Source organism: Azolla caroliniana, unplaced genomic scaffold (assembly GCF_043228905.1).
Source record: "Azolla caroliniana isolate FFs.n. ecotype wild unplaced genomic scaffold, voAzoCaro1.0.p SCAF_10, whole genome shotgun sequence".
In the NCBI taxonomy this organism is placed as follows: Eukaryota; Viridiplantae; Streptophyta; class Polypodiopsida; order Salviniales; family Salviniaceae; genus Azolla; species Azolla caroliniana.
The window spans coordinates 9,214,255-9,227,365 of NW_028230445.1; positions in this window are offsets into that span (position 1 = coordinate 9,214,255).

Genomic DNA, 13,111 nt, shown 5'->3' on the forward strand with positions numbered 1-13,111 from the left:
CTTGTAAAAAGAATGCGGAAGCAAGTAGAAACCCGAACACCGAGAATATGCAAGTTTAATGGAGAGCTTGTATATGCACAGTACGCGGGAGAGACAGAGAGAATAAACAGAGAACGAAATTCAAAAATAATACTCAATCTGTACATAGGATGTGCTCAGTGAGCACTTTTATACAAGTCCATAAAGACTGACAGAAGTACTAACACGTACTTCAATGCTCATAAGCGAGCTCTACACTAACTCCCAAAATGTATTCCTACGCGGAATATCTTCCCAACGGCCTCGCGGTTTACGCACCGCTACAGCTTCTCGTTGCGTACCGGTCTGCGCACCGGTTTACACATCCGGTTTTCCCACCGGTCCGGCCTAACCGATCGATCCCAACCGATCCGGTTCTCGGCTTGCACAGTCGATCCGGCCAATGTTGAGCTTGTATCTCAACATGACTCCTACTAGGAGTCGTGGTGACAGAAGATCTAGAGCTCAAGCAGATGGGCGAAAAGACGGCATTCCTACATGGAGATCTGGAAGAAGACATATACATGTTTCAACCGGCAGGCTTCACGGCAACGGGGGAGGACAATCACCTCGTATGTGGACTAAAGAAAAGTCTATATGGCCTAAAACAAGCGCCAAGAATGTGGTACCAGAAGTTTGACTCCTACATATGGCAGCTTGGATACAACAGATCAGACTCTGACCCATGCATGTATGTTCGGCAACTGGCCGACAAGTCAAGATCTATCTGATCCTATACGTCGACGACATGTTGATTGCAAAAAGCAATCAAGCAGAGATCGGTAAGCTGAAGCGGAGCCTTCACGCAAAGTTCGCGATGAAGGAACTAGGACAAGCCTGACACATACTGGGCATGAGGATAGAGCGAAATCGGACAACCAAAACTCTCAGACTCTCCCAGTTTGAATACATCCACAAGGTGCTGAAGTGCTTCAACATGGAGAATGAAAAGCCAGCACCAACACCACTTCCGACATCGATTGGACTATCGGACAGAAACTCTCCTTCGACAGACAAGGAGAGAGAACTTAATAGAAAAATACCCTACACATCGGCAGTAGGAAGTATCACGTACGCAATGGTGGCGACCTGACCCGACCTAGCCTATGTCGTAGGGGTGGTCAGCCGGTACATGTCAAACCCAGGAAAGAAGCATTGGGAGGCCGTCAAGCACATCCTTAGGTATCTAAAAGGAACCCTAGATGCACAACTGACTTTCGGACTAACAACCTCAGCCGAAGTCGAAGGCTACACCGATTTCGACTATGCCGGAAATGCAGATAATCGGAAATCAACATCAGGCTACATCTTCACCTATGGTGGCGGGGCGATATCATGGAGGTCGAAACTTCAAGAGTGCACGGCTCTGTCTACCACAGAAGTCGAGTACATAGCAGCATCGGAAGCAGCGAAGGAAGCGATCTGGCTGCACCGACTGACTACCGACTTCGGAACTGCAAGTTGAAACGACTGATCAGCGCCGACCATCTATTGCGACTCACAGAGCGCAATACACCTCATCAACAATCCCATCTATCATGCAAAGACAAAGCACATTGAGGTTCGGTATCATCATATCCGGGAGCTCGTAAATGAAAAGAAACTCGAAGTCCGGAAGATCGACACCGAGGTGAACATCGTCGATTGCCTGACGAAACCACTCCCAGATCTACGCTTCGGAGCACTAAGGACGAAAATGGGGCTACGACAAGCGACCGAGCAGAAGAAAGCCGAACGAGGAGCAGAAGGTAAGATCTGATCAAAACGATACCAACACATCCTATACATCTGCCAACTCGGTTGCATGCCAACCGACTTGTAACATATAAACTTAGATCAATTTTGTAATCTAGGCTTACGGGGAAGATAACCCCAACCCCAAATACTTGTACATGCAAGAAAGAGTAGTCCTTTTACGGGTGAGTTTGTTGGCATAAAAGGCCGACTCCTTCCAAGTTGTATCCGTCCGAGTGTGAACTCGTCAATAAGTTAGGGCTTAGTATATAAGCAAATACCTAACATTGTATAGAGTGACGAGTGACGCGTGACAAAGAAACGATTCGTTTGTGCATTGTATCTCAGAGGGAGAGTGAGAGCGAAGGAATAGAGCTTTCCATTAGAGCTTGCACTGTGTAAGTCCACGCCTACTCTATTTTTTGTTTGCGTTGTTTGCTATTCAGAATCGACAACAGATCCATACAAATTTCCGCAAAGCGCACTAGTTACCCCACATCCAATAATAAAAAAGCCAATCGATTTTTGTCGAAGATGCAGGCTTCACTCATTTGTAGGATTTCTTATCTTACCAAACGATGTTAACTCAATACGATAAAGTTATGCTTTAAAGAATGTAATTGTTCATTAACGCGTGTTAAATTATCTAAAATTTGTTGGAATCATTCTCACTAATATGGTATGAATTAGGCTAGGATTCAATATACTACATACACTGATACAACTTGTCATAATTACATAATTACACAAATTGAATAATTGTAATTCATCATAAATACAATAGATACTAATAGTCTATGTAACATCAAGGTGATGATAAATCAACAATTTGGCGAAATTTTCACCACTGAAAATTTCTCATAGAAATGAAGAAATACCTCAAAAGAATTTATGCTCACTGAGAGTTAATCTTGTATAATACCATAATGTACTCAAGAAGCAAGATGGGTCCATATACCTAAGTAAAAACCTAGGTTGCTTGAAGCTTCGAAGTTCGGATTTCGTGTAGGCTGCTTCCATATCCTGCGTAAAAACCTAGTATTTACAAAATGTAGACACTCGTTACAAATACCCCCAATTATTTTCTTTTTCTCTACTAAAAAGCACCCTAGAAAATTTATTTTTAAATTATTTACTAATTTAGGCTTAGAAAAAATGACAGTTCCAAAAGGTAGAATACGTGTGGGTATTCTAAAACGTACTCTATCTATAAAATACACATTTTTTAGCAACAATGTCACATACCCCGAAGTGGATCGACTTGAGTCTGCATCCCCCGACATGTCCGAGTCAGTAAATCCTTCGAGCTTAGGTTTTCCGACACCATACATAAGGCGCACACCCGAGGTGCCTTTTAAGTACCTGAGTATCCATTTACCACTGCCTAGTGTTCTCTTCTTGGATTACTCATGTATCAGTTTACTCCCACAACAAATGCCTAGATTACTCCCACAACAAATGTTATGCCTGGTCTCGTATAGCGATGGCTGAGGCATACGGTACTTTCTTCATCTCAACCTTTTCTTTCTCCCCTCTCGGGCATTGCTTGGCATTCAGCTTGCAGTTGATCGGCAACACAAAGCCAACTAGCTTTACCTCCGACATGTTGAATCTTTCTAGGATCTTCGCCACGTATTTCTCTTGTGACAACCGCATCACTTTCTTAGTTCTATCTCGAACTATGTGCATCCCTAAGATCTACTTTGCTGGTCCAAGATCTTTCATGGAAAACGACTTGCCTAATGCTTTCTTCAAGTTCACGATCTTCTTCGTGTCTTGTCCGACTATCAACATGTCATCCACATATAATAAGAGAATCACGAAGTCACCTTCTTCGTACCTTTTGACAAACACACAGTGGTTAGCCTATGTCTTCTAGAACTAATGTTCCATCATGAAGGATTCAAACTTCTTTTACCATTGGCGTGGAGCTTGTTTCAATCCATATAAGCTTTTCTTTAGTCGACACACTAGATTCTCTTTCCCTTTCTCCTCAAAGCCTTTGGGCTACTGCATGTAGATCTCTTCATCCAATTGTTTGATCTCTGAATTCATTCTCACAGCAATGCTCAAAACAGTTCGGATGGATGTCATCTTCACGACTGGTGCAAATATTTCATCGAAGTCAACACCCTTTTTCTATTGGAACCCCTTCACCACAATGCAAGCTTTGTACCTGGGTGTGTTGTCGACTCCACCAATCTTCACCTTGTAGGCCCATTTATTTCTGAGTGCTCTCTTACCTTTCGGTAGCTCTACCAAGTCATAGGTGTAGTTCTCATGCAAGGATTCCATCTCATCTTGCATTGCACTTAGCCATTTCTCCTTGTGCTCATTGGCCATGGCTTCTTCATAGCACTCATGTTCACCTTCATCAGTCAAGAGGATGTATTGATTGGCATATGTCGTTAATGCTCTCCTTTCTCTAAGTGGGTATCTCCTTCCACTTGTTGTCAGCTCCAGTTCGGATGTCTCTGTTGACTCTTCTCTCGGCTCAGGTTCATATGTGTCGATTGGTCGTTGAGGGTTTGTCGACTCCAACTCGTATTCATCGATTGACTTCAATAAGTCCACTGACTCCGACTCATCTATGTTCCTCGGTTGTTCCGAGTCCACCGACTCGGATTCGGCTGTGCTGACTGTGTTGGTTCATTTGGCCTTAAGTCGATATTAGTGGGAGATGACTGAGAAGTTGATTCCGACTTCTATTGCTTCTTGTCCTCTATATTCTTGTCTTCCAAGAAGACTACATCCCGACTCCTCACTACCTTCTTGTTGACTAAGTCCCACAGCCTGTAGACGAACTCGTCCTCCAAGTATCCCATGAATATGCATGATTTCGACTTACTGTCGAGCTTCGACCTCTGATCCTTACCCAAATGTATATACACTAACCATCCAAACACCCTCAGGTGTCGATAGGAGACATCCTTTCCTATCCACACCCTTTGTGGGACATCACCTTTCAATGGTATTGAGGGGGACCTATTGATAAGGTAAACAATTGTGTACATTGCCTCGGCCAATCCGATTTCGGTAGTTTAGCATGAGAGAGCATGCTCCTTACTCTCTCCATGATTGTTCAATTCATCCTCTCTACAAGCCCGTTCAACTCAGGGGTCTTTGGCACCGTGTATTCTATTCAAATACCTTGGGCCTTGCAGTATTCCTCGAACTACCCTTTGTAAAGAATAGTGTGCAGAAGCTTGTAGACAAACTGGCTTAACCAGATAACAATAGTAAAATAGAGAATGAAGGTTTAATGGAAAGCTTGAGTACACGGGAGAGACAGAGAGAGGGCAGAACATAACCCAATTCAAAAATAATAATACTCTATCTACAAATGTCCTACAAAACACTTTTTATACAAGTCCTTACACGGACTGACAAAAGTACTGACAAGTACTTCAATGCTCATACGAGCGACTGACACTAACTCCAAGGAATATGCCTACGTACTAGGCTAAGGTTGTAGGCCTCTAACGACCTACCAGTTATAATCCGATTCGGCTCTTGGTTCCGTATACCGATCCGGTTCCAGCTTATTCAGCCGATCCGGATCTGGTTGAGCTTGTCCACTCAACACTCCCCCTCAAGCTCAACTTGAGGTCAGATTGCTGAGTTAGTGTCTACTGAACCTCACTGTCGGCTTCCCCTAGCGTCTTCTCGCCTCATTCATGCTCCTCTACCTGTCCGGTTCCACTTTCCACGACCCGTGCAGTCTCACACACCTCGACCTTCTCGATTGGCTTGTTTGCTCATAAGGCCCATCTCAGCTCCTTTGTTGTTGTGACTCCGGCACTTCTCGACCTGTTGGTTCCTCTGTGTCAGTGTCGATTCCCACTGCCTCCTCATCTGTTTGGCCTTCAGTTGATCCGGCTCCTCCGGATCAAACACCTCTTCCAAATCGGGTGCTTCCAATTCATTCCAGCTCTTGTCTGAATTGGTTGTCTCCAATTCGTCTTCAACCTTCATGCCCTTCACCACGTCCTGCCGCTCCGTCTGGACATACCAGAGTTCGACTTCACCGCTTAGGACCCGCTCACGGACAAAGTGATAGTGCACTTCTATGTGCTTTGTCCGAGCATGGAACACATGGTTCTTAGCGAGCTGCATGCTGCTCATGTTGTCACAGTAGGTCAAGATCGAAGTCGGTACTTCGATCCGGAGGTCTTGCAGCAACTGTTGAAGCCAGACGGCCTCATAGGTGCCAACGGTAGCACCCCATTATTCCGCCTCAGTGCTCGAAAGAGCCACTGTTGGGTGCTTCTTGCTGCTCCACACAACAGTCGCGCTACCAAGAGAAAACATATAACCGGAAGTGGACCAACGATCCGACGCATCATCGACCTAGTCGGCATCTGTATATCCGACTAGCTTTTCGGTTATACTGTGTCGGTATAACAGTCCCCGATCCTTAATGTCATTAACATACGTCAGTATTCCGTACACACACTAAAGGTGCTCCATGGTTGGCTTTTGCAATGAATTTACTGATCATCCCGACCAAATAGCTGATGTCAGGTCGGGTGATTGTTAAATATATAAGGCTTCCGACAATTTGTCAAAACTTATACAATTTGTCTCTCATTGTAGGCCGGTCCGAAACTTGAGATTCTAGTCCAGGGGTGTGGAGACTGGTTGGCAATTTGTCATGCCGAACTTATACAACATATTCAACACTAATGTTGTTGAGATAACAATATGCCATCGGGGGTATGGATCACTTCGATCCCGAGGAAGTAATGAAGGTCCCCCAGGTCCTTCATTTCGAATGTGTCCAACAGCTAGGACTTCACTTGGCCGATTTCAACGAGTCTGGGTCCGGTGATGACTAGATCGTCCACATAGAGTAGGATACATACTGGACTGTCCGGACCTTTCCGGATGAACAACGAAGAGTTCAACTTTGAGACCACAAACCCCATCCTACGCAACTGGCGCGTGATCTTCGAATTCCAAGCAGGGGGGCTTGCTTCAAGCTGTAAAGTGACTTCTTCAATCGGCAGACTGCCGACTTGTTCATCTGCGACTGAAAACCGGGGGGTTGGATCATGTAGACCTGTTCTTCAAGATTGCCTTGAAGAAATGCATTCTTCACATCCATTTGGTGAAGATGTCACCCCTTGCCGCAACAACCACCAACACCACATGAACCGCAGTCATCTTCGTTACCGGAGCAAAGGTCTCATCGTAGTCGATTCCGTGGGTCTACGCGTATCCTTTGGCCACTAACCGAGACTTTTACCGGTTGACTAAACCATCGGCATTGTACTTCACCTTGAACACCCATTTGTAGTCCATCAGTTTACAGTGTCGGGGAGGGTCAACCAAGTTCCATGTGTCGTTGGCATCGAACCTACATCTCTTCCTCCATTGCGGCATGCCAATTCACGTCTTTTGCCGCCTCGACATAACTCTCCGGCTCACGCACTTCCGCCACCTTTGTCATGTACGCATAATGATGTGCCATGTACTCATTATACCCATACCGTTTGAAGGGGTTCTTCTGGCAGGTTGATCGACGTAACTGCTTGTTAGCTGATTTCAAGGCCCTCTTAGCCAGTTCAGACTTCGTTCTCTCCGGAGTCGGTCTCGCTCTGATTCAACTCTTCTCTGCCAATGTCATACTCCGACATCTTCTTCTTCCCCTTCTCGTTGTGTGTGAACCATCTTTGTGGTTCCTTACGCAGAGAGAGCACGGCCGAGTCTTATCTGTTCGCCGACTCATCATCTTGTCGGTCCTTCTGACTCGGCTCTTCATTCGGGCCGCTCAACCGAAATGAGATCAGACTCTCATCTAGAGTAACAAATCCTTCTTCTTCTTCTGCCTAGATCGTTTCGGGCTCACTGGCCTCTTCCGGAATCGGGTCGGGGTCGGGGTCGGGGGTCAGAATCGGTAGAGTGTACCATGATTCTGACTCGTCAAACTCGACATCTCGGGTTACTCGGGCTATCGTTTTCCAGGGGTTGTAGCACTTGTACCCCTTCTGCTCATGAGTGTCGTTGACCAATATGCACTTCTCCGACTTTGGGTCCAGCTTCCTCCACTTCTCATCCGGTACATGCACCTAGGCACTACCGAATATCTTAAGGTGCCTTAAATTCGGCTTGCGCCCGAAATATAGCTCATGTGCTAACACCTTATCCCCAATTTGGTTTTGGATGTAAATGGTTGTCCGGACTGCTTCGACCTAGTAGAACTTGAGCATGCTCTTCTCTTTCAGCATTGCCCGTGCTGCCTCGACGATCGACCGGTTCTTTCTTTTGGCCACACTGTTTTGTTCCGGTGTGTATCGGCATCTGAATTCCCTCTGAATTCCTTTCTACTACAAATAATTGTTGAACTGGCTGGAAAAGTATTCATTTATGCCATCCGATCGCAGGCACTTGATCTTTCTCTTCGTTTCGTATTTGACAAGACTTTGTAGGTTCCGGAAACAGTCGAAGACTTCTCTTTTCTTCTCAATGAAATAGATCCACATGTGCCGGCTGTAGTCATCGATGAAGAAGATGAAATATCGGTTCCCACCAAGACTAACGTTTTGTGTCGGTCCCCAAACATCGGAATGTATCAAGTCAAGCTTGTTACGGCTCTGGTTTCTTTCAGTGGGGAACGGAAGCCGATGTTGCTTCCTGAGCTGGCAGGCTTCACAAATTTGGACCTTCTGGCCACTGAATTTTGGCAATCCGAAAACCACCTGTTTTGATTGTAGATCTTGAAGCCTCTGGTAGTTGACATGGCCGATCCATTTGTACCATAAGTCGATATCTGGCTCGACCTTTTGACCCTTTGCAAATAAAGCGGTGTCGATGTCATGGGTGTCGAGGATGAACACTCGTGTCGGCGTCCTTGCACGATGACTTGGCCCTCTTCCTCGATGAATGTTATATGTTTTAGGGTTAGGGTAAAGGATGAGGATGAATGGTAATGGTATAATAGTGAAAATGATGGAGAGTATGATGGTGAGAGAGATCATGAAGATGTTGACAAACATTGAGAAGCATTGTGGGGTGGGGGGTGGTGCCTAGAATGGTTCCACCCCCCTCCCAAGGGGGTTCAACGTAATGGGAGAGAAAGAGAGAAAGAGAGATGACAAGAGAGAGAGAGATATTGAGACATTTTCTTTCATTCATTCCCCATAAGGGGTTAAATAGGTACAAAGGGGTAGATACACAAGGGTGCAAGCCCCCTTGGGCATTCACACCTAGTCACTACTCACACCTCTTTGTATCCACCACACTCACACTTACATTCACACTCATAATCATATAACATTACACATACATATCAACACATTACATCTTTAACCCTCACTTATCACACTTATCAATCACTTGTACATCTTGTACAGTAACAATGAAGCACCCAAGATGTGTAAACCGCACCTGCATCCCCTAGTCGACGATTTGTCCGACCGACACCAGGTTCTTCGTAATTTTCGGAACGTGAAGCACGTTCATAAGCTTCCCTTTTTGTCCGACATGACTCAAGGGAACTTCTCCAACATGCACTATCGGGTGAGGAGTGTCGTCTCCGCTTTCGACAACTCCCAGTTGCTCCAGTTTTTCTAGATATGAGAACCACTCTTCGTGGCTCGTCATGTGGTTAGATGCTTCAGAGTCAATGTACCACACTTCCTCCGATCCGAAAGTGGTCTTCTTCATCGCGTTCACCTTGTGCTTCATCATGAAGGCTGGACCTTTTCCGGTCTTCCCAATTCCGGATCCTTCTGATCCTTCAGCGTAGTGCGAGCTTTGCCGGTTCTCTTTTCTGGTCTTGCCGGATCCGGATTTATCCGAATCGATGCGCTTCTTCTAGCACTCGCTCTCTCGATGGCCTTTCTCACCACAATACTAGCATTCCATGTCAACCTTCCCTTGCCTGTTTTCGGCGCCGACTTGACTCCCCCTGCTTGTGGAGGGCCCGGAACTGTTGTCGACACTATCTCTGTGCCTTCTATTCTGCTCCTACCGACCTTCGCTATTGCGTGCCGATCCACCTCGTCCTCCATGCCCATGGGACCGATCTGCCTCCGTGTACAACATCCGGTTGTCCGATTGAGTAGTCCTCGACCCACTCGCATGGTTTTCTTTGACCACTGAGCAAACCCTTCTCCCATGTGCAAATCGCCATCTGGATTGGCTTGACCATTCTGCTAGACCCCCAAGGTAGATCTGGACCATCTCGTCTTCATCCACCGTCACGTTGATGGAACTGGGCGCGTCACTGATCTCCTTTATTTTGGTGGTGTAGTCCGTAACTGACATGTCTCTTTGCTAGATGTTGTTGAGCTCTTGTCGAAGCTGCAACTTTCGGGCCGTCGTGCTTGCCGCGAAAATCTTTTTCAGATTTTCCCAAGCTTCTTTCGGCATTTTTGTATCTCTGATGTAGCCAAGCATCTGGTCGTGTACACAGGACGTGAGGCAGTACAACACTCTGCTCGCTCCTTGCTCCCATGCTAGGAAGTCCTTCTGTATCGAATCCGGCGCTACTACGTTTGCTCCTTTCACGTAACTCCTGTATCCGTGCCCCAGTAGGTACTAGTGCATTTTATACGACCAAGACGCATAGTTGCTCTGGTCGAGCTTTTCTGTAGGAAGCGAGCTCGCCGTGCTTTTGTCCATATCTTTCTTCTCTCTTCTATTCTTTACCGGTGATTATGGTTTGTCCGATTCGAGCAGTTATTAGTAGCAGAGGTTCTCAACCTTCACACTCTGATACCATGTAAAGAATAGTGTGCAGAAGCTTGTAGACAAACCAGCTTAGCCGGATAACAACAATAAAACAGAGAATGAAGGTTTAACGGAAAACTTGAGTACAGGGGAGAGACAGAAAGAGAGAGCAGAATAGAACTCAATTAAAAAATAATAATACTCTATCTACAAATGTCCTACAGAACACTTTTTATATGTCAAGTCCTTAAAAGGACTGACAAGTACTTCAATGCTCATGCGAGCGACTGACACTAACTCCAAGGAATATGCCTACATACTAGGCTAAGGTTGTAGGCCTCTAACGGCCTACTGGTTATAACCGATCCGGCTCTTGGTTCTGGATACCGATCCGATTCCATCTTATTCAGCCAATCCGGATCCGGTTGAGCTTGTCCACTCAACACCCTTTATACTCGTCACCATTGTCGGTTCGGACAGTCTTCAACTTCCGACTCGACTCTCATTCAGTTCTTGCTTGGAACTCCTTGAACATTGACAATACTTGATCCTTCGTCTTTAGTACGAAGGCCCATGTCTTCCGACTATAGTCATCAATAAACATTAGGAAGTATTGTCCACCTCGATGCGATGGATCATCTACATAACACACATTCGTGTGTACTAGTTCCAATGCAGCTTCTCTTCTTCTCTTCTTTTTGGTGCTCTTGTGTGGAATGCCGCTCGATTTTGTTTTCCACCTAAGCAGTCGACACACTTCTCCAAGTGTACTCCTTTCACTTATGGGAGAAGTTCTTGGTCAGCCAAGATGTGCATTCCTTTCTCCTTGATGTGGTCGAGCCTCTTATGCCATAACTCTCCACTCGAGTTAGCTGCCACATTCACGTCTGACTTGCACAATTAGGCATGCATCATATATAATGTGCCCACTTTCTGTGCTCGTACCACTATGAGGTTTCCACGATAGAACTTCCACTTGTCATTTCGGAAGCTACCACTATAGCCTTCGTCGTCCAATCTTCCAGTCGATATCAGATTCAACCTGATATCGGGGACATGTCGAACTTCCCTCAGCATCAGTCGACAACTAGTCGAATGTCGGCTATCTTGCTCTCTCCATGATCTCCCATCTTTACATAGCCATGATCCCCAGCTATGTAAGTCGAAAAACACTCTCTCGATGGAGTTATGTGGAATGATGCAACCCAATCGATTACCCACATGCACTCTTCGCTTGCAAGATTTGTGCTTGCCTGCTCACAAATGAACAAAATCTCTTCTGCACTTGTAGCTATGACCGATGTGCCCTTTTCATCAGAAATCTTCCTGGGTTCGACATTATTGTCGACACTCTTGTCCTTCTTGAGGTGTCGACAGTCCTTCTAAAAGTGTCCAGGCTTTCCACAATAGAAGCATGTTAGCTTGCCTCTGGACTTGGATCTAGCATGAGACTTTTCTCTCCTTGGTGGACTCCTTTGCCGGTTCCTTCCTCTGTTGGTATGTTGAGTCAAGTTTGACTCCAACTAGGTTAGGACACCCTTGTCCTTCCTTCTAGTCTCCTCGTTCAAGATGCTCGTCTTTACCGCTTGTAGGGACAAGTTCTCTTCTTGACACGAGGTGTTGAGAGGCACCACTAGGTTCTCCTAATTGTCTGACAAGGTACACAATAGCAGGATGGCATGCATTGCATCTTCAAGGGGAAACTTAGTTGCCGCATAGTTGGTTCACATACCCCATGAATGTGCTGATGTGCTCGACTATGCTTTCCCTGTCCCTGTATTTCAGCCTCACGATCTTCCTCATTAGGGATGTTTTGTTGAGGGCGTTCTTCCTCTCATATAAGCCTGACAACTTCTGCCACATCTCGTTGGCATTTGTGTCGTTCATCACATGCTGAAGGACACTTACATCAACGCACTATCTAATGGTGGCCACCGCCTTTTTGTTAAGAAGTTTTCATTCAGACTCTAATACCCCCGTGGGTATTTCTGCTCAATCGATTGGCTCGTACAAGTCTTTGACTATGAGAAGATCCTCCATCTTTATCTTCCAGTTCGCATAGTTCTGAGAGTTTAGAACTATCATGCCTGGGAAACCACTCACACCTCCTTCCATCTTTAGCCTCTACTTTGATACCAGATTGTCAGGTTTGAAACCTTATGACTCGTAGTAAAGTTCGACTGGGAGATAAACAACAATACGAAACACAAAGTAAAAACAACAAATGCAAGTTACACAGTGCTTTTATGTGGAAACCCTAAACGGGGAAAAAACCATGGGAACAGAGATTCCACTATACACAAGAGAATACAAGATGAGCTTAGAATACAACACTCTCCACACAGAGTGTATCAGCCACATAGGGCTCTTGGCATCAGACCTCACTTGGCTATGGCGCCGCTCTCTCTTTGTCGCTCACACACACACTCTTCTCTGTCGCTAACACCAATAGAGGATAACACACAATTCTATTCTCTACACATCTATGTTTGCCCTAAGTGTATTTATCTTATACATTGTATGGGCTATTTACAAATGTAGCCACTGCTATTGTCATTCCTATTATAACAATAATAGTTATTCAACTGACTGATTGTCTAGTCGATTCGACTAGTCGACTCCAATGTCGATTGTCCAATCGACCCAACTAGTCGGCCTTATCTTCAACCATCTAGTCGGCCCG